The sequence below is a fragment of the Chlorocebus sabaeus genome, chromosome X, assembly GCF_047675955.1.
Source record: "Chlorocebus sabaeus isolate Y175 chromosome X, mChlSab1.0.hap1, whole genome shotgun sequence".
NCBI classification, from domain to species: domain Eukaryota; kingdom Metazoa; phylum Chordata; class Mammalia; order Primates; family Cercopithecidae; genus Chlorocebus; species Chlorocebus sabaeus.
Genome location: NC_132933.1, coordinates 8,117,441 through 8,137,364, shown reverse-complemented (window position 1 = coordinate 8,137,364; position 19,924 = coordinate 8,117,441). Strand labels below are relative to the sequence as shown.

Below are 19,924 nucleotides of genomic sequence, written 5' to 3'. Positions count from 1 at the left end.
CAGGAATGGAAGAATAGAATTATGAAAAGAGCTTGGCTTGTGGACTATGACTTTGAACACTCAAACTGTGACTATCTTCTACCAGATTTCTTGTTCACTAAACAACTAATATATTCCTGGTTTAAACCATTGCTGGTTTGAGTTCTGTTATTTGCACTCAAAAGCAGCACACATTGAGCAATTCCTTTTTTATGTCTAACAGAAAACTCCATATCAATGGATATACATATGTGCCCTGTGAATTTTTTTGATAATATAAAAAGGTGAAAGAAAATTGGACAACTACCAGTTGAAGAATGACTGAAGACTATTATGCAAGCACTAAGAAAATCTTTTGGTGGTTACTTCAGCAGCATATATACTAAAATGAAGTGGTAGAGAGAACATTAGTATGTCCCTTGCACAAAGATGACATGCCAACTTGTGAAGGATTCCATATTTTTCTTCATAAGCAAACAAGAAAGTAAGATCCTTTTCAGACAAGCAAATGCTTAGTGAATTTTTCAACACTTGCAGGCCTGCCTTGCAAGATTTCCTGAAGGAAGCACTGAATATGGAAAGGAAAAACCACTACCAGCCATTATGAAAACACACTGAATTGCACAGACCAGTGACACCATTAAGCAACCACAAAAACAAGCCTGCAAAATAACCAGCCAGCATCATGATGACAGGATCAAATTCACACATAAAAATACTAACCTTAAATGTAAATGGGCTAAATATCCCAATTAAAAGGCACAGATGGCAAGCTTGACAGAGTCATGACCCATTGGTATGCTGTCTTCAAGAGACCCATCTCACATGCAAAGACACACATAGGTTCAAAATAAAGGGATGGAGGAAATGTTATCAAGCAGATGGAAAACAGAAAAAAGCAGGGGTTGCAATATCAATTTCTGACAAAACAGATTTTAAACGAACAAAGTTCAAAAAAGACAAAGAAGGGCATTACATAATGGTAAAAGGTTCAATTCAACCAGAAGAGCTAATTATCTTATATATGCACCCAATACGGGAGCACCCAGATTAATAAAGCAAGTTCTTAGAGACCTACAAAGAGACTTAGACTCCTACACAATAATATTGGGAGACTTTAACACCCCAATGTCAATATTAGATCATTGAGACAGAAAATTAACAAAGATATTTAAAACCTGAACTCAGCTCTGGATCAAGTGGGGCTGATAGATATCTACAGAACTCTCCACCCAAATTCAACAGACTATACGTTCTTCTCATTGCCACATGGCACTTACTCTAAAATTGATCACATAATTAAAAGTAAAACACTCCTCATCAAATACAAAATAACTGAAATCCTAACAGTCTCTCAGACCACAGTACAATCAAATTAGAACTCAAGATTAAGAATTTGACTCAAAACAACACAATTACATGTAAATGGAAAATCCTTCTCCTAAATGACTCTTGGGTAAATAATAAAATTAAGCAGAAATCAAGAAACTCTGTGACTAATGAGAACAAAGAGACAATGTACCAGAATCTCTGGGATCCAGCTAAAGCAGTGTTAACAGGGAAATTTATAGTACTAAATGCCCACATAAAAAAGCTAGAAATATATCAAGTTAACAACCTAGCATCTCAACTAAAAGAACTAGAAAAGCAAGAGCAAACAAATCCCTAAGCTAGCAGAAGGCAAGAATTAACTAGGATCGGAGCTGAACTGAAGGAGATAGAGACACAAAAAAACCTTCAAAATAACAATGAAACCAGGAGCTGGTTTTTTGAAAAGATTAATAAAATAGACCACTAGCTAAATGAATAAAGAAGAAAAGAGAGAAGATTCAAATAAACACAATCAGAAATGATAAGGGGGATATCACCACTGACCCACAGAAATACCAACAGCCATCAGAGAATACTGTAAACACCTCTATGCACATAAACTTGAAAATCTAGAAGAAATGGATAAATTCCTGGACACATACACCCTCCCAAGACTGAACCAGGAAGAAATGGAATCCCTAAATACACCAATAACGATTTCTGAAACTGAGGAAGTAATAAATAGTCTATCAACCAGAAAAAGCCGAGGACCAGATGGATTCACAGCCAAATTTTACCAGAGGTACAAAGAAGAGCTGGCATCATTTATACTAAAACAATTTTTAAAAAATGACAAGTAGGGACTCCTCCCTAACTCATTTTATGAGGCCAGCATCATCCTGATATCAAAACCTGACAGAGGCACAATGAAAAAAGAACACTTCAGGCCAATATCCTGGATGAATGTAGATGCAAAAATCCTCAATAAAACACTGGCAAACCAAATCTAGCAGCACATCAAATAGTTTGTCCACCATGATCAAGTTGGCTTCATCCCCAAGATGCAAGGTTGGTTCAACGTACACAAATCAATAAATATGATTCATCACATAAACATATCTAAAGACAAAAACCACAGGATTATATCAATAGATGCAGAAAATGCCTTTGATAAACTTCAACATCCTTTCATGTTAAAAACTCTCAATAAACTAGGTATTGAAGGAACATACCTCAAAATAATGAGGACCATATATGACAACCCACAGCCAACAGTACACTGAATGGGCAAAAGCTGGAAGCATTCCCCTTGAAAACCAGCACAAGACATGAATGCCCTCTCTCACCATTCCTGTTCAAACTAGTATTGGGAGTTCTGGCCAGGGCAATCTCACAATAGAAAGAAATAAAGCATATTCAAATAGGAAGAGAGGAAGTCAAACTATCTTTGTTTGCAGATGACATGATGCTATATCTAGAAAACTCCATTGTCTCAGCCCAAAAGCTTCTTAAACTGATAAGCAACTTCAGCAAAGTTTCAGGATATAAAATAAATGTACAAAAACAGCTAGCATTGTTATACACCAACAACAGGCAAGCAGAGAGCCAAATCATGAATGAACTTCATATATGAAAGAAACATAGATGAAAAACATATATGAAAGAAATATATATGAAAGGAACATATACGAAAAACATATGAAAGAAACATATGAAAAACATGCATGTGTAAAACATATGAAAACATGCATGTGTGAAACATGAAAACATGGATGTATGAAACATGGAAACATGTATGTGTGAAACATGTGAAAACATGTATGAAACATATGAAAACATATATATGAAAAGCATATATGTATGAAACATATGAAAAGCATATATGTATGAAACATGAAAAACATATATAAAAAAATGAAAAAAGCTCAACATCACTGATCATTAAAGAAATGCAAATCAAAACCACAGTGAGATACCATCTCACACCAGTCATAATGGCTATTTTTAAAAAGTCAAAAAACAAGAGATGCTGGCAAGGTTGTGAAGAAAAAGGAACACTTTTACATTGTTGGTGGAAGTGTAAATTAGTTCAACTATTGTGGAAGACAGTGCAGTGATTGCTCAAAGACCTAGAGGCAGAAATACCATTTGACCCAGCAATCCCATTACTGGGTATACAGTCTAAGGAATATAAATCATTCTATTAAAAAGATACATGCAAACATGTGTTCATTGCAGCACTATTAACAATAGCAAAGACATGGAATCAACCTAAATGTCCATAAATGGTAGACTGGATAAAGAAAAGGTGGTCATGCAGCCACAAAAAAAGGAATGAGATCACATCCTTTGCAGGGACATGGGTCGAGTTGGAAGCCATTATCCTCACCAAACTAACGCAGGAACAGAAAACCAAACACCGCAAGTTCTCACTTATAAGTGGGAGTTGAACAATGTGAACACATGGACACAGGGAGGGGAACAACACACAATGGGGCCTGTCGGTGGGTGGGTAGGGGAGGGAGAGCATAGGAAAAATACGTAATGCATGCAGGGCTTAATACCTAGGTGATGGATTGACAGGTGCAGCAAACCATCATGGCACACATTTACCTATGTAGCAAACCTGCACATCCTGCACCAGTACCCCAGAACTAAAAATTTAAAAAGTAACCTGACACGGTGAAACCCGGTCTCTACTAAAAATACAAAAAATAGCCAGGCGCAGTGGTGGGTGCCTGTAGTCCCAGCTACTCAGGAGGCTGAGGCAGGAGAATGGCGTGAACCCAGGAGGCAGAGCTTGCAGTGAGCCGAAATCACGCCACTGCACTCCAGCCTGGGTGACAGAGCAAGACTCCGTCTCAAAAAAAAAAAAAAAAAAAAAAGGAACCTGAACCTCAAGCGGATAGTAGGGGAAGCCAAGAAACAACATGACTTGTACTGAAGAGTCTCCTTAAATCCCAGGAACTGACTGTACCAAGTACCTCTGGAAAGAGCGAGGGAACAAGAGGTTGAAAACAGAGTGCTTGAAAGTCTGAACATCTGGAGGCCCAGATGTATACTCCTTTAAACCCTGGCTGTGTGGTTGACTACTGTTCCCCAGACTCATCAGAGGACCAAAGGTATAGCCCATGGAGAAGATAAAACAGATGTCTGGACTAGAGAATATGAAGCACAGATGAGGGTCGGGATACCATATTGAAAACTGGGGTTAAGTAAAATTCTCTGAGCACTGACTATTGAGACCTTAAACCTTCTTCATCAACTGGGATCCCAAAACACTAGATTTTACATTCCAGGCAGAAGATGGGAGGATGTCTCTCTGCAGAATACAACCAGCACAAGAAGAAAAATCTAAAAACACTGAGTCTAAAGGTACTGACAATCAGGGGTTCCCCAATGAAACAGTGCAGCTATACCATTGGCAGTGAACCCTACAGCCCAAAAACCCTACCCACATGCTCAGCGTTGCTAGTAATCTTTTTAGTATCTCCCTCATAAATATGAATGGACATCTAAAGATCACAGACATCTGAGGAAACTCTGACATGAGAGAAACCAAAACAAGCAAACAGAGGTGAATAGCCTGAAGAAGAAAGTGATGTTTCAGGAAGATGACAACTTCAAAAACAAAAACAAAAACAAAAACAACCGTACACATTAATATGCCCAGCATCACAATAATGTAAACACTGAATATTGTTCTAACCAATGCGTAGGGAGGAGAGAGAAAAGAAGAAACAGGAAGTGTGATTGTTTAGGGAGTACAGGCAGTGGTTGCATAGAGTGAATTAGAAAGTTTTTCATTTTTGTTATATGACCAGCACAATTTGTATAGTATTACAATGATATGTCTATTGAAGATTTGATGGAACTCTATTGTAAAATCATCGGAGTCAGATACATGGTAAGGGTAAAATTTTTGAATATCTTTTCAGTTCCTATATTGTTATTTTCCTATTCAAATTTTCTACTATTTCTTCGGGTATTTTCTGTAATCATGAGTTTAAATGTAGGGTATAAAATTGTACATGTAGAATTCTTCTTACAAATTTTAAAATATGCTCCATATATTTAATTCTGCTCTCTCATTCTTAACATAACTTGTGTGTTTGTTCTTTTTTTCATAATCACACTTGTCAAGTTTTTTATCTTGTTCTTTCCAAAACCAAATTTCAGTTTTGCTTATTTATTTAATGTATTGTTGGCTTGTCTTACCATTTTCTACAGCATTATCTGTGTCAGTTCTTTCTGATTTCGTTGGGTATACTTTTTCTATTAATTTTCTAGTTTGTTGAATTAAGCACTTAATTTTTTCCCAATATTTACTGTTTTGTAATACACATGTTTAAAGCTATACCTTGTCCTCTGAGTACATCTTTGAAGCATTCCATGGGTGTGAATATATAGTACAATAACTGTTTTTGATTTTGAAATAAATTGTAACTTGAGTTTTTATTTCTTTTTTTTTCTTTTTTAATTTCCTTTTTATTATACTTTATGTTCTAGGGTACATGTGCACAACGTGCAGGCTTGTTACATATGTATACATGTGCCATGTTGGTGTGCTGCACCCATTAAACTCATCATTTACATTAGGTATATCTCCTAATGCTACCCCTCCGCCCTTGCCCCACTTGACAACAGGCCCCGGGTGTGATGTTCCCCTTCCTGTGTCCCAGTGTTCTCATTGTTCAGTTCCCACCTATGAGTGAAAACATGTGGTGTTTGGTTTTCTGTTCTTGCAACAGTTTGCTGAGAATGATGGTTTCCAGCTGCATCCATGTCCCTACAAAGGACACAAACTCATCCTTTTTTATGACTGCATAGTATTCCATGGTGTATATGTGCCACATTTTCTTAATGCAGTCTGTCATTGATGGACATTTGGGTTGGTTCTAAGTCTTTGCTATTGTGAATACTGCCACAATAAACATATGTGTGCATGTGTCTTTATAGCAGCATGATTTATAATCCTTTGGGTATATACCCAGTAATGGGATGGCTGGGTCAAATGGTATTTCTAGTTCTAGATCCTTGAGAAATCGCCATGCTGTCTTCCACAATGGTTGAACTTGTTTACAGTCCCACCAACAGTGTAAAAGTGTTCCTGTTTCTCCACATCCTCCCCAGCACCTGTTGTTTCCTGACTTTTTAATGATTGCCATTCTAACTGGTGTGAGATGGTATCTCATTGTGGTTTTGATTTGCATTTCTCTGATGACTAGTGATGATGAACATTTTTTCATGTTTCTGTTGGCTGTATGAAGGTCTTCTTTTGAGAAATGTCTGTTCATATCCTTTGCCCACTTTTTGATGGGGTTGTTTGTTTTTTTCTTGTAAATGTGTTTGAGTTCTTTGTAGGTTCTGGTTATTAGCCCTTTGTCAGATTAGTAGATTGCAAAATTTTTCTCCCATTCTGTAGGTTGCCTGTTCACTCTGATGGTAGTTTCTTTTGCTGTGCAGAAGCTCTTTAGTTTAATTAGATCCCATTTGGCTGTGTTGGCTTTTGTTGCCATTGCTTTTGGAGTTTTAGACATGAAGTCCTTGCCCATGCCTATGTCCCGAATGGTATTGCCTAGGTTTTCTTCTAGGGTTTTTGGTTTATGTCTAACAGTTAAGTCTCTAATCCATCTTGAATTAATTTTTGTATAAGGAGTAAGGAAGGGATCCAGTTTCAGCTTTCTACTTATGGCTAGCCAGTTTTCCCAGCACCATTTATTAAATAGGGAATCCTTTCCCCATTTCTTGTTTTTGTCAGGTTTGTCAAAGATCAAATGGCTGTAGATGTGTCGTATTATTTCTGAGGGCTCTGTTCTGTTCCATTGGTCTATATCTCTGTTTTGGTACCAGTACCATGCTATTTTGGTTACTGTAGCTTTGTAATGTAGTTTGAAGTCAGGTAGCGTGATGCCTCCAGCTTTGTTCTTCTGGTTTAGGATTGTCTTGGCAATGTGGGCTCTTTTTTGGTTCCATATGAACTTTAAAGTAGTTTTTTCCAATTCTGTGAAGAAAGTCATTGGTAGCTTAATGGGGATGGCACTGAATCTATAAATTACCTTGGGCAGTATGGCCATTTTCACGATATTGATTCTTCCTATCCATGAGCGTGGAATGTTCTTCCATTTGTTTGTGTCCTCTTTTATTTTATTGAGCAGTTGTTTGTAGTTCTCCTTGAAGAGGTCCTTCACATCCCTTGTAAGTTGGATTCTATGTATTGTATTCTCTTTGAAGCAATTGTGAATGGGAGTTCATTCATGATTTGGCTCTCTGTCTTTTATTGGTGTATAAGAATGCTTGTGATTTTTGCACATTGATTTTGTATTCTGAGACTTTGCTGAAATTGCTTATCAGCTTGAGGAGATTTTAGGCTGAGACGATGGGGTTTTCTAAGTATACAATCACGTCTTCTGCAAACAGGGACAATTTGAATACCTAATTGAATACCCTTTATTTCTTTCTCTTGCCTGATTGCCCTGGCCAGAACTTCCAACACTATGTTGAATAGGAGTGGTGAGAGAGGGCATCCCTGTCTTGTGCCAGTTTTTAAGGGGAATGCTTCCAGTTTTTGCCCATTCAGTATGAAATTGGTTGTGGGTTTGTCATAAATAGCTCTTATTATTTTGATATACGTTCCATCAATACCGAATGTATTGAGAGTTTTTAGGATGAAGGGCTGCTGAATTTTGTCAAAGGCCTTTTCTACATCTATTGAGATAATCATGTGGTTTTTGTCTTTGGTTCTGTTTATATGCTGGATTACGTTTATTGATTTGTGTACGTTGAACCAGCCTTGCATCCCAGGGATGAAGTTCACTTGATCATGGTGGATAAGCTTTTTGATGTGCTGCTGGATTCAGGTTGCCAGTATTTTATTGAGGATTTTTGCATCGATGTTCCTCAGGGATATTGGTCTAAAATTCTCTTTTTCTGTTGTGTCTCTGCCAGGGTTTGGTATCAGGATGATGTTGGCCCCGTAAAATGAGTTAGGGAGGATTCCCTCTTTTTCTATTGATTGGAATAGTTTCAGAAGGAATGGTATCAGCTCCTCCTTATGCCTCTGGTAGAATTTGGCTGTGAATGCATCTGGTCCTGGACTTTTTTTGGTTGGTAGGCTATTAATTATTGTCTCAATTTCAGAGCCTGCTACTGGTCTATTCAGGGATTCAACTTCTTCCTGATTTAGTCTTGGGAGAGTGTATGTGTTCAGGAATTTATCCATTTCTTCTAGGTTTTCTAGTTTATTTTTGTAGAGGTGTTTATAGTGTTCTCTGATGGTAGTTTGTATTTCTATGGGGTCGGTGGTGATATCCCCTTAATCATTTTTTATTGCATCTATTTGATTTTTCTCTCTTTTCTTCTTTAGTAGTCTTGCTAGCAGTCTATAAATTTTGTTGATCTTTTCAAAAAAAAAAAACAGCTCCTGGATTCACTGATTTTTTGAAGGGTTTTTTGTGTCTCTTATCTCCTTCAGTTCTGCTCTGATCTTAGTTATGTCTTGCCTTCTGCTAGCTTTTGCATGTGTTTGCTCTTGCTTCTCTAGTTCTCTTAATTGTGATGTGAGGGTGTCAATTTTAAATCTTTCCTGCTTTCTCTTGTGGGTAAGAGTTATTTAGAAGGGTGTCATTTCACTCCCTGATTGTGGTAGATAGGACAACCTCCTCCCCCAATCTCCCTGCAAAGATGTCCTGTCTTAATCCCTAAAACCTGTTACCTGACATGGCAAAAGGGTCTTTGCAGATGTGATTGTCCACTATCTTAAGATACGGAGGGCCCAATTTAATTTCAAGGGTCTTTAAAAGATGAAAGAGAATGGCAGCAGAGTCAGAGAAGGAGATGAAGCAATAGAGATTACAGCGATGAGGGTAACCTTTAGAAACTGGAAAAGACAAGAAAATAATTTTTCCCTAGAGCCTCTAGAAAAAACAGAGATCTGTTGACACTTGATTTCAGCCTCGTAAGATCTACTTCTGATTTCTGATCTCCAAATAATAAATTTATGTTGTTTCAAATCACTAAGTGTGTGGCAATTTCTTACAGCTATAATAAGAAACTAATATAGAGACTAATTTTACTACTGTCTTTTTGTTAAATTCTTGATTTTGCTTCTGTGTTAAGAGAAAATGACTTGCTTAACTTCTGCTTTGGAGAATATGTTCTTTTCCTTTGTGGCCATATTCATTATCAGTCTTTGTAAATCTTTTGTAATTGCCTGGAAAAGATGTGAAGTCCTTCTTTGATGGATATATGTGTGGATATATATATTATATATATATAATATATAATATGTATCTTAGTTGACAAGATACATATATATTCTCTTGAAGGATAATAGATTGTACTAATAAACTAATATAAGATAGATCTCTATGTCTCATTTAATTATATATATATACACACACACACACACACAACAACAACAACATTTAGCATTTGGCCTTAAGTTATATCTAGTATTGATGTGTGCTTTTTTAAAACATGCATTTGCCTGGTGCTTATTTCCATATCTCTTTATTTTCAACTTCTCTGTGTCATTTAATTCATTTGGCTTATTTCTACTATATTTCTTTATGATATATAGCTAGACCTTGTTAGAAGGGAAGTTGTGTTTAACTCTATTTAAATGTCTGTCTTTTTCTTTGAATCAGGGAATTTAACCCATATATATTTATATGATTACTGATGCTCTATTTTATGTCTTATATTTACCTTTCTTTCCTTATTTTTTTCTTTTCCCCTTCTATTCCCCTTCCTTTCCTTACCTTCCCCTCCCTTTTACTTTCTTGCACTTTGTTGACTTTTTCTTTTTTGCCCCTATACAGCTTTGTTACACATCCTATTTCTATTATTTTAGTGGCTACCCTTAAACTGTTAATAAACATTAAAAATTAACATTTTCCTTCTTCATATACAATTAATAGGTATCTATACACTGCCCCTGAAAAAGATAAGATCTTTAGCACTCCATGACCCTTTCAGCCTGCCCTGTCCATCTCCCATATTATAGTGATCTGGAAATTTAGCCCTAGGGATTTTTTTAAGTTATGCATCAATTATTATTTAAGCATATATATAACTATTTCTAGCCTCTTCGTGTACTTTTGTTTCTTGTGTTTCCAATTTTCTGCCTTGGATTTATTTTTCATTTTGCTACAGTAGCTTCTTGAGTAATTTTTTTCAGTGAGGTCTGCAGGGAATAACTTTCTGACTCTCTCCATGTCTGAAGGAATCCTTATTTTGCCTCACTATAGTGTTAGCTTGACTAGATATAGAATTGTAAGTTAAAAAATGGTCTTCCCTCAGAACTTTGAAGGTATTGTTTCTTTTTCTTCTTATACAAATCTGATTTTTACTCATTTGGACAAAATTTTCTTTCTGGCTCTGTCTCTGTAGAAGTTTCTGGAATTTTCTTTTATCCTTGGAGTTACGAAATACATAAGAATATGCCCAGATGTGGGTCATTTATTATTCTTCTTGGTCAGCATTGGATAAATCTCTTTATTCTGAAGATTCCTTTTTTAAACTTGGGAACCATTTTTCTGTTTTATTATTTATTTGATTATTTCTCCCCTCTTACTATGTTGTCTCTTATTAAACTTCTAGAATTGATTGACAACATCTCTTAACTTTTATCTCAAATTTTCATCTGTTTAGCTTGTAGGAGTTTTTCATTTGTTGTTTTCTATATTTCATTTTTTTAAATCCTTGACTTTGTTCTCCAGAGCCCCAATTTGCTCTTCAGTCATGCACATTCTATTATTTAATACTCTTCTTGCATTTTTCATATTTTGCTAAAAGCATATTTTCCAAGAATGGTTTCTTGTTCTCTAACCCTTTGGTTGCTGTGAAGCTTATTTTGTTTTATGAATGAAAATTATTTTTTCAAATTTCTCAACAACGTTATTGTTATTGTTGTATTCCTCATCTGTTGCATGCATTATTTCTATTTCCTCTGAGATCAGTTGTTCTCGTGGTTTGTAGTGGTCTTTCTGTTTTATACAGCTCTCTAGAGGTACTTGGCTATCTGTTCATGTTTATGAATGAAGGACTAGATTCAGAATACAGGTAATTTTCATGGATTTCTCTGCAGTTGCATATGTTTCGCTAACAGGATGTTCCATTGAATGGGCAGTATTGTCTGTAAACTCAACTATATGTAAATAGATAGGGCATAAAGTGTGTTTAGATATCGTTGCTTAAATGAATGTCAACCTAAAGTGGACCATCACCACTGCAATTGCTGATATATTGAAGGGTTTATTTCTCTCCTGAGTGGCAGTATCTTTCTCAGCTATCTAACTCAACTGCCTATCTGAAACTCTTTTCTACTTCTCTCTCATACTTCGATACCCACACTGAAAGCAGTTCCTAGGGGGCTAGTTCACTTGTTAAAAGTGCTGTTTCTTTATTGTCCACCGCTCCATGGTTAAGTGTATAACAGCCTTCAGCTCAGTAAGAGGTGGGTGTTGTGAGAAGGTATTGGAAAAGATGGAGAAACAGCCCCGTGATTTTAATTTAGGTATTTAATTAATTTCACTGATGGTTTCCACAGGGCCCCTTTTGCCCAGCAGCATTTATTGCTCTGAGTTTGAAGGTTTTTTTTTTTTTTGGCGGGGAGTGGGGGGAGGTTGTTCTTACCTCTGCAGTTTTTTCCCATGTGTTTTGGAACGCAGTTTTCTCTATCTGATCCTGTCTGCTCTCTAACCTCTGGGAATTTCTTATAATTTCTGGTTCACTGGTGATATACTGTCTTATCAGCATTGTTATGCATTCAACAAATGCTATGCAGCTCCTACACTGTGCCAGTCACTGTTTTAGGTACCAGAGATATAGCCATGAACAACAACAACAAGAAATTCTCAGCTGTCATGAAGCTTACCTTCTAGTAGAGGGAGACAGACAACAAATACATCATTAAAATGCGTAGCTTATCAGATAGTGATATCTGCTGGGGTTAGAAGCGGAGGAATTTAGCAAGAAGTAGGAAAAAAGAGTATCTGTGTACCTGCTTGGGTCACGGGACGGGTAGGTTGTGTAGCAATATAGATTGAAGGAAGTAAAGGAAGAGATGAAGGGAGCCATGCAGATAGCTAAAGATAGTGATCCAGATAGACAGAACAGCAAGTACAAAGACACTCATAAAGAAATTTCCTGGAGTTCTATAAGAACAGTAAGAAAGCCAAGGTGGATTTGCTTCTACATCACTATTTTACTAATTTTATAAAATTTGGAATAGAAGGGAGGTAGCTATTTGTGCTCAATTGGCATACTTGATCCAAACTTCCATTGGGATTTCAATCTCTGGATGTATTAGCCTCATTCTCCATACAACTTATTTATAATTATAGATCCTCTCATGACCTTTTATGTTGCTATACCATGTTATACAAGCAACGGTGTGCTACAGTCAGCTCACACCAGCTTACAAGACTTGGTTGTTAACTACTCAGGAGTTTTGCAAGCTGGTTTGAACCATTGGTAGCTTGTAGTTAATTGGCCATGGTGGGAGTATTTACCCCATGGAATCACCAAACACTATAAATCAGGCTTTTTTGCAGAGACCCACTTCACCAGTACAACAGTATAATTAATTTTCATATTATATAACTTTTTATGTATGTCTATTTTGTCTCCCACAATAAATTAATACCAAAAGTTTCTTAAGGACCAAAATTATATTTTGGTATAAACGGAAATAATAAATAAATGTTGCTATGTATATAACAGTGTCCTGTAGTTATTCATTAGCTAAAGGAAACAATTAGGGCAACTAGAATTTTCTAGTTCAAAAGGTGGCTAAGACTAACAGATATGGACAGAAGACAAAAACTGATGTCATTAAACCTTGAGGTTATCCATTAAATCCTTTTGTAATTCATATCAATTAACCATGGCACGCCTTAGTCTTTTCTATCAATGTTACAGTTAACAATTTTTAGTACTAACTATGCATATGGTGATAAGCACTTTATATGTGTTATTTCACTTACTCCTCAACAAATCCTAGGATGGGGTACTATAAATGGCTTTATTTTTGGATTAAGAGAGACTTGCCTGGAGTCATACAATTAGTGTGGGACAGAACCAAGACTTTTGTCTGGCCTGTACGACTTCTCATTCCATGTTCTTAACCACAGCATACCCTCTCCTAATTCTTCCCAAAATGTCACTTCATGTAGCCTCATATTACCACTAATAGCCCCCATACTATGTGTTAATTTAAAATTAGGTTGAAATGGATAACTTTTTTCAATTTTAACTGAGGCAGATGCAGATGTGAAGATTCTAATATTGACAGTGAGATGTTTTGCTAATTAACACTTCGGTTTAATAGCATGAGCATGGCTGAAATTTGAGCTCAACTTGTCTTTGCAGGTCCTCTTGTGGTACAACTCAATTATTGCAGTTTGGATCTACTAGATAACACAATTTTGGAGATTTTCCAAAAGTAAATAGTAAAAGATACAATAAGTCAACACTTGAAAGCCTGGGAACTTTAGTCTGAGAAATATATTTTTGAGGACAGTATTTTGTTGATTCACTTTTTAAGTAATTATGTTAACGTCATAAAGTATATCACAATAGAACTGCCTTCTAGATAACATTTGTACCTGATTTGCAGTTAGGTACCATATTTCTAGATCTGCATTATGTAATATGGTAGCCATGAGCCACATGAGAGCTTGGAATGTGTATAGTGCAACTGAAAAACTGATTTTTAAAATTTTATTCCACTGTATTTGATTTTAATTAATTTAAAAATTGAAGCAGTGTACAACAATTCATCTGTTAAACTTTTATTTGGTAGAACTACTTATCACTGTAACCACTGAAAATTTAGCATCTGAACTGAAATGTGCTGTAAGTATAAACTATATACAGATTTCAAGTGCTGAATTTTAAAAGTCAAATATCTCATCAATAATTTTATATTGAGTACATGTTAATATATTTCAAATATATTTTAAGTGAAGTATAATATTAAAATTAATTTTACCCCTTTTTACTTTGTTGAGGTGACTAGTAGATTATTTAAAATTATATGTGTGGTTCACATTATATTTCTATTGGACAGTACTGCTCTAGAGCATTTAAATATTAATGAATTCTAGTAGAGACCCAGTTTTGCTGAGATCATTTGTAAATGAGATATTATACCTGTAGCCATGGTCACAGTCATGCCTAATCTTCCTTATAACCCAAGGAGCATTTCTTATAGCCCAGAACCTCTACTGGTGTGCAGGAATAGGATATGGTATGCAGTGACAGGGATTGCCATTCCCTTCCTGCACTCGGGGTGGTGGGGGCTGTGAGTGGAGTAGCATCCAGGCGGAGGCTTCTGGCTGGCACATCTCCAAGCATTGGCCCCAATATCTGTCCTTAACATGCATTGGATTGGATTTTTCTGTCCATTTGTGGCTTACATGAGCTTTTGGTGGTGTCCAAGCTAGATGCAAGTTGATTGCTCTAAGAATGTATAGATGTTCTGCATTACTTTGAAAAACTATATATAAAAATATTCAACTTGATAGAAAAATATCTTATTACAAAAATGTCAGTGTCACATTTGTTAATGAAATAAAAGAGTTATTGAAATATTTATATCATTTTAACTATTGTACATTTGGAAATGCAAACATTGATTTTACATTTTGAACTGTCTCACTTATGAGAACTATCAAGAATTTAAAGAGCACGGTGGCTCACACCTGTAATAGCAGCACTTTGGGAGGCCGAGGTGTGTAGGTCACTTCAGGTTGAGGTCAGGAGTCCAAGACCAGCCTGGCCAACATGGTGAAACCCTGTCTCTACTAAAAATACAAAAATTAGTCGGGCATGGTGGTGGGTGCCTGTAGTCCCAGCTGCTCGAGAGGCTGAGGCAGGAGAATTGCTTGAACCTAGGGGGTGGAGGTTGCAATGAGCTGAGGTCTGGCCACTGCACTCCAGTCTGAACAACAGAGTGAGACCCTGTCTCAAAAAAAAAAAAAAAAAAACGAAAAAAGAATTTAAAGAGATGATCTGTTAAAAAGTCTTGATCAGGAATAGCAAAGAGCCTTTTAAGCAAAAAACCTTTCTTTATTACTTTTTTCGTTTAACAAATATTTACTGTGTACCTACTTTGTGCTCATAGTTGTTCTAATGCTTGGAAGCTATTAGTGAACAAAACAAACAAAAAGCCCTGAGCTCAAAATGCCAGAGGTTGGATAAGACACATGGATTATTGGTCACTTCTACTTTTAAACGCACTTCTCAACAGAAAATTCACTTTGTTATAACACGTTGCACCATCTATTCATCCTAAGAGGACTGAGATCTATGTATCCTTTGGTGATGCTAATTTCTTTCATTGCCCAGAATTTCATGATTTATGATTTAATATTTCCCAAAATTAGTATGTGTGCTTCATTGCTCCTAGATCCCCATTAAGAGGTTTGCTTTTCACACCCCCCTCCAACCCTTCAATGGAGAATAATAGATTCTTGTTCACAGAGAAAAGGACTAAATATCAGTAGACTGGAATTTACCTACCCTAGATTAAATAAAACTGCTAATTTGCTGCAATGATATATTCTTATGGAAAAAAATGCCAAACTGTACCTATCTGTATAAAAAAACCTTTTATAAAATCTCAAGACCTTTGAGTCTGCCTACAAGCCTCAAGTCATAATGGTAAGTTCTCTGTCTTCCAGGGACACCCTTTTCTAAAGATTTTGCTGCCGTCATCTCCCCTATTTGCTTTGAGAGTCAGAATATCCCTGAGATCTAACTGCAGCTTTCAAGGTCCTCTCTACAGTTCTTTCTAAGAGGTCCAAGGATTTTTATGCAAACGACTGCAGTGCTTTCCCAGACCTTCCAAAGCCTGTGCTGTGAATTACGTCACCCATATATGAACAGCCTCACTTGAACCCTGTTCTTTAAGGCACTGCTTCCCACCTATTGTGTACCAGAGCAATTGTAGGAAGTAATATTTGCAATGGGCACTAGAGTAAAGTGGGGGGCTTCAGGGGCATTAAGAGGGAGTTGTTTCAAAACACACATTACATTTATGTTATATAATGATAGAAAATATGTTAAGAAGGCTGGGTGCGGTGGCTCACACCTGTAATCCCAGCACTTTGGGAGGCCAAGGTGGGCAGATCACCTGAGGTCAGGAGTTCAACACCAGCCTGAAAAACATGGAGAAACCCCATCTTTACTAAAAATACAAAATTGGCTGGGTGTGGTGGTGAATGCCTGCAATCCCAGCTGCTCCGGAAGCTGAGGCAAGAGAATTGCTTGAACCCAGGAGGCAGAGGTTGCCATGAGCTGAGATCACGCCATTGCAATCCAGCCTGGGCAATGAGAGCGAAACTCCATCTCGAAAGAGAAAGAAGGAAAGAAAGAAAGAAAGAAAGAAAGAAAGAAAGAAAGAAAGAAAGAGAGAGAGAGAGAGAGAGAGAGAGAGAGAAGGAAGGAAGGAAGGAAGGAAGGAAGGAAGGAAGGAAGGAAGGAAGGAAGGAAAGAAGGAAGGAAGGAAAAAATAAAATACCAAGCATTATAGAAGAAATTAAAAATTAAATTTGATGAAAATAATAATTTTAACCTTCCTTTCATAAATACAACTTCATATCTGCCTTGCAGCAAAGGTATGGTATAAATAGACCAAATCCATATCCCTCTCTTGAAATAGTAAATAAAATAAAAGATTTTTTCCATTATAAAAAAGAGTCACCAATAGTCTGTCAAGCTCCTCTCCTTTCCATTCTAATTCCTCTTCCTTCTTGCATAAGTTTGTTTTAGTAACCCTCCCCTGCCCCATTCACCCTTTCCCACCACCTCCCCCATTCCCCAGATGAAGCTCTGCATGTTATTTTCCTTCTTAATCTTCCAGCATTTATAAAAATAAAGCATTACGAATATATAGTCTTATCCTTCTCCGCCATTTTTATCCCAGAACAATGCACTGTTCTACACACTGCTTTATGCAACTAGCAAAATATGCTAGAAATCTGAGATGTTTTATCATCACTGCATAGAGACAACTCTCATTATTTTTTCAGCTATATTCTAGCCTATCTTCTAGATGTTTCACAATTTATTTAAATAGCCTACAATAGCAGACCTCTTGATCTCTTTTACTATTACAAACAATGCCATATATACACACACATATATATACATCTATGTATATATATAGATATATACATAGATGTATATATGTGTGTGTATACATATATATGGAAGTATATATATGTGTGTGTATACATATATATATATGGAAGTATAACTGTACAGGTAAGGGGAGGTGCAGCTGACAAATGAAGTACTGAGTATTGCAATTTAGTAGGCATAGCCTTTTATAGAGGTTATGCTATTACTCATCCCACTAGCAATGTATGACAGTGTCTGTTTCCCTACAGCTTTTCCTTCCATTCTCTCTTGAACTCTTTCCAATCAGGATTCTGTGTGAAAGAACCACATTTAAGAAGTCTTGAGACCAGGCATGGTGACTCACACCTGTAATCCCAGCACTTTGGGAAGCCAAGGCAGGTGGATCACCTAAGATCAGCAGTTCGAGACCAGCCTGGCAAACATGGTGAAACCCCATCTCTACCAAAAATACAAATATTAGCCGGACGTGGTGGTGCACACCTGTAATCCCAGCTACTTGAGAGGCTGAGGCAGGAGAATCGCTCGAACCCAGGAGACGACGATTGCAGTAAGCTGAGTTTGCACCACTGCACTCCAGCCTGGGTGACAGAGCAAGACTCCGCCTCAAAAATAAAGTGTCTGAGGCAATAGGAAACATAGTACATTTAAGCCCTTTAAATAATTCAATATGGCTGAAGTATCATATGGAGAGGAGAGAGAAAGGCAGATATAAACACAGGTATAAAGATGAGGTTAAAGGCAAGAAATTAGACAGGATAGGTATGCATATCTACACACATGTACACATAGAACAACTTCAAATAATTCAATATTAACAGTGTAGTATATGGGTGTGGAGGAGAGCAGGAAAACAGATGTAAGCACATATATAAAGATGAGTGTAAACCCTGAATAAAAATAATGTACTTTTTGATGGAAGAACGAATCAAAAATTGAAAGTAAAATGGTTACATATAGGGAGAGAGAGGGAACAAGTAGAAGGAAACAAGGGTTGAAGCTACATGTCTCTGAATATGCCTTGTTTTGTAAATTTGATTGTGGAACTACAGTAATGTTTTTACATAATTATAACGCAAAATTAAATTTTAAAAAAGCAATTCACAAAACTCTATTTCTTTGAGACAGGGTCTCCCTCTTTCTCCAGGCTGCAGTGCAGTGACTGGATCATGGCTCACTGCAGCCTCAAACCCCCAGGCTCAAGCGGTCCTCCCACCTCAGCCTTCTGAGTAGCTGAGATCACAGGCATGTGCCACCACATGTGGCTAATTTCTTTTCTTTGCTTTTCTTTTTTTTTTTTTTTGTATAGACAAAGTCTCACTCTGTTGCCCAGGCTGGTCTTGAATTCCTAGCCTCAACTGATCCTTCTGCCTCGGCCTCCCAAAGTGTTTGGATTATAGGCATTCTAAAGCAAAACAAAGAAAATGAGCATAATCATTTACAGAGTGGTGGCATAACCTCAAAAAAAAAAAAAAAGCGATGCAAGTCTATTCTTGTATACATGTTAAATTTTCTATGAGTGGGAGAGGGAGAGGGAAAGGGATGATGAATGGGGGACGACGGATGAGAGATATCATCCAGAAAGATAGGAGGAAAACATAACGTGAAGTCAAAGAAACTATTCTTTAAGCAAGAGACAACAATCAAAACAGTGAAAAGCTGCCCAGCGGTCAAATAAAATGAGGAGTATGAAACATCCATTGCACTTAGAAACACTCAGCGAGTTGATTTAAAAATATTACATGAGCTAATTTTTGTATAAGTTATAAGGAAAGGGTTCAGTTTCTGTATATGGCATATGGCTAGCCAGTTTTCCCAGTACCATTTATTAAATAGGGAATCCTTTCCCCATTGCTTGTTTTCGTCAGGTTTGTCGAACATCAGATGGTTCTAGATACGTGGTGTTATTTCTGAGGCCTCTGTTCTGTTCCATTGGTCTATATATCTGTTTTGGTATCAGTACCATGTGGTTTTGGTTACTGTAGCCTTGTAGTATAGTTTGAAGTCATGTAGTGTGATGCCTCCAGCTTTGTTCTTTTTGCTTAGGATTGTCTTGGCTATACGGATTCTTTTTTGGTGCCATATGAAATCTAAAGTAGTTTTTTCTAGTTCTGTGAAGAAAGTCAACAGTAGTTTGATGGGAATAGCATTGAATCTATAAATTGCTTTGGGCAGTATGGCCATTTTCACAATATTGATTCTTCCTATCCATGAGCATGAAATGTTTTCTCATTTGTTCGTGTCCTCTCTTATTTCCTTGGGCAGTGGTTTGTAGTTCTCCTTGAAGAGGTCCTTCACATCCCTTGTAAGTTGTACTCCTAGGTATTTTATTCTCTTTGCAGCAATTGTGAATGGGAGGTGACTCATGATTTGGCTGTCTGTTTGGATTATTGGTGTATAGGAATGCTTGTGATTTTTGCACATTGATTTTGTATCCTGAGACTTTGCTGAAGTTGCTTATTAGCTTAAGGAGGTTTTGGGCTCG

The 19,924-nt window shown here is 36.9% G+C and overlaps 1 non-coding gene across 1 annotated transcript; it reads left to right on the top strand.

The window, feature by feature from the left end:
• The first annotated feature begins 341 nt into the window (after positions 1-341).
• On the top strand, positions 342-443 carry LOC119620990 (U6 spliceosomal RNA). The gene has a single exon (XR_005237533.1). It is a non-coding gene; the product is annotated as a U6 spliceosomal RNA (small nuclear RNA).
• The last annotated feature ends 19,481 nt before the right edge of the window (positions 444-19,924 follow it).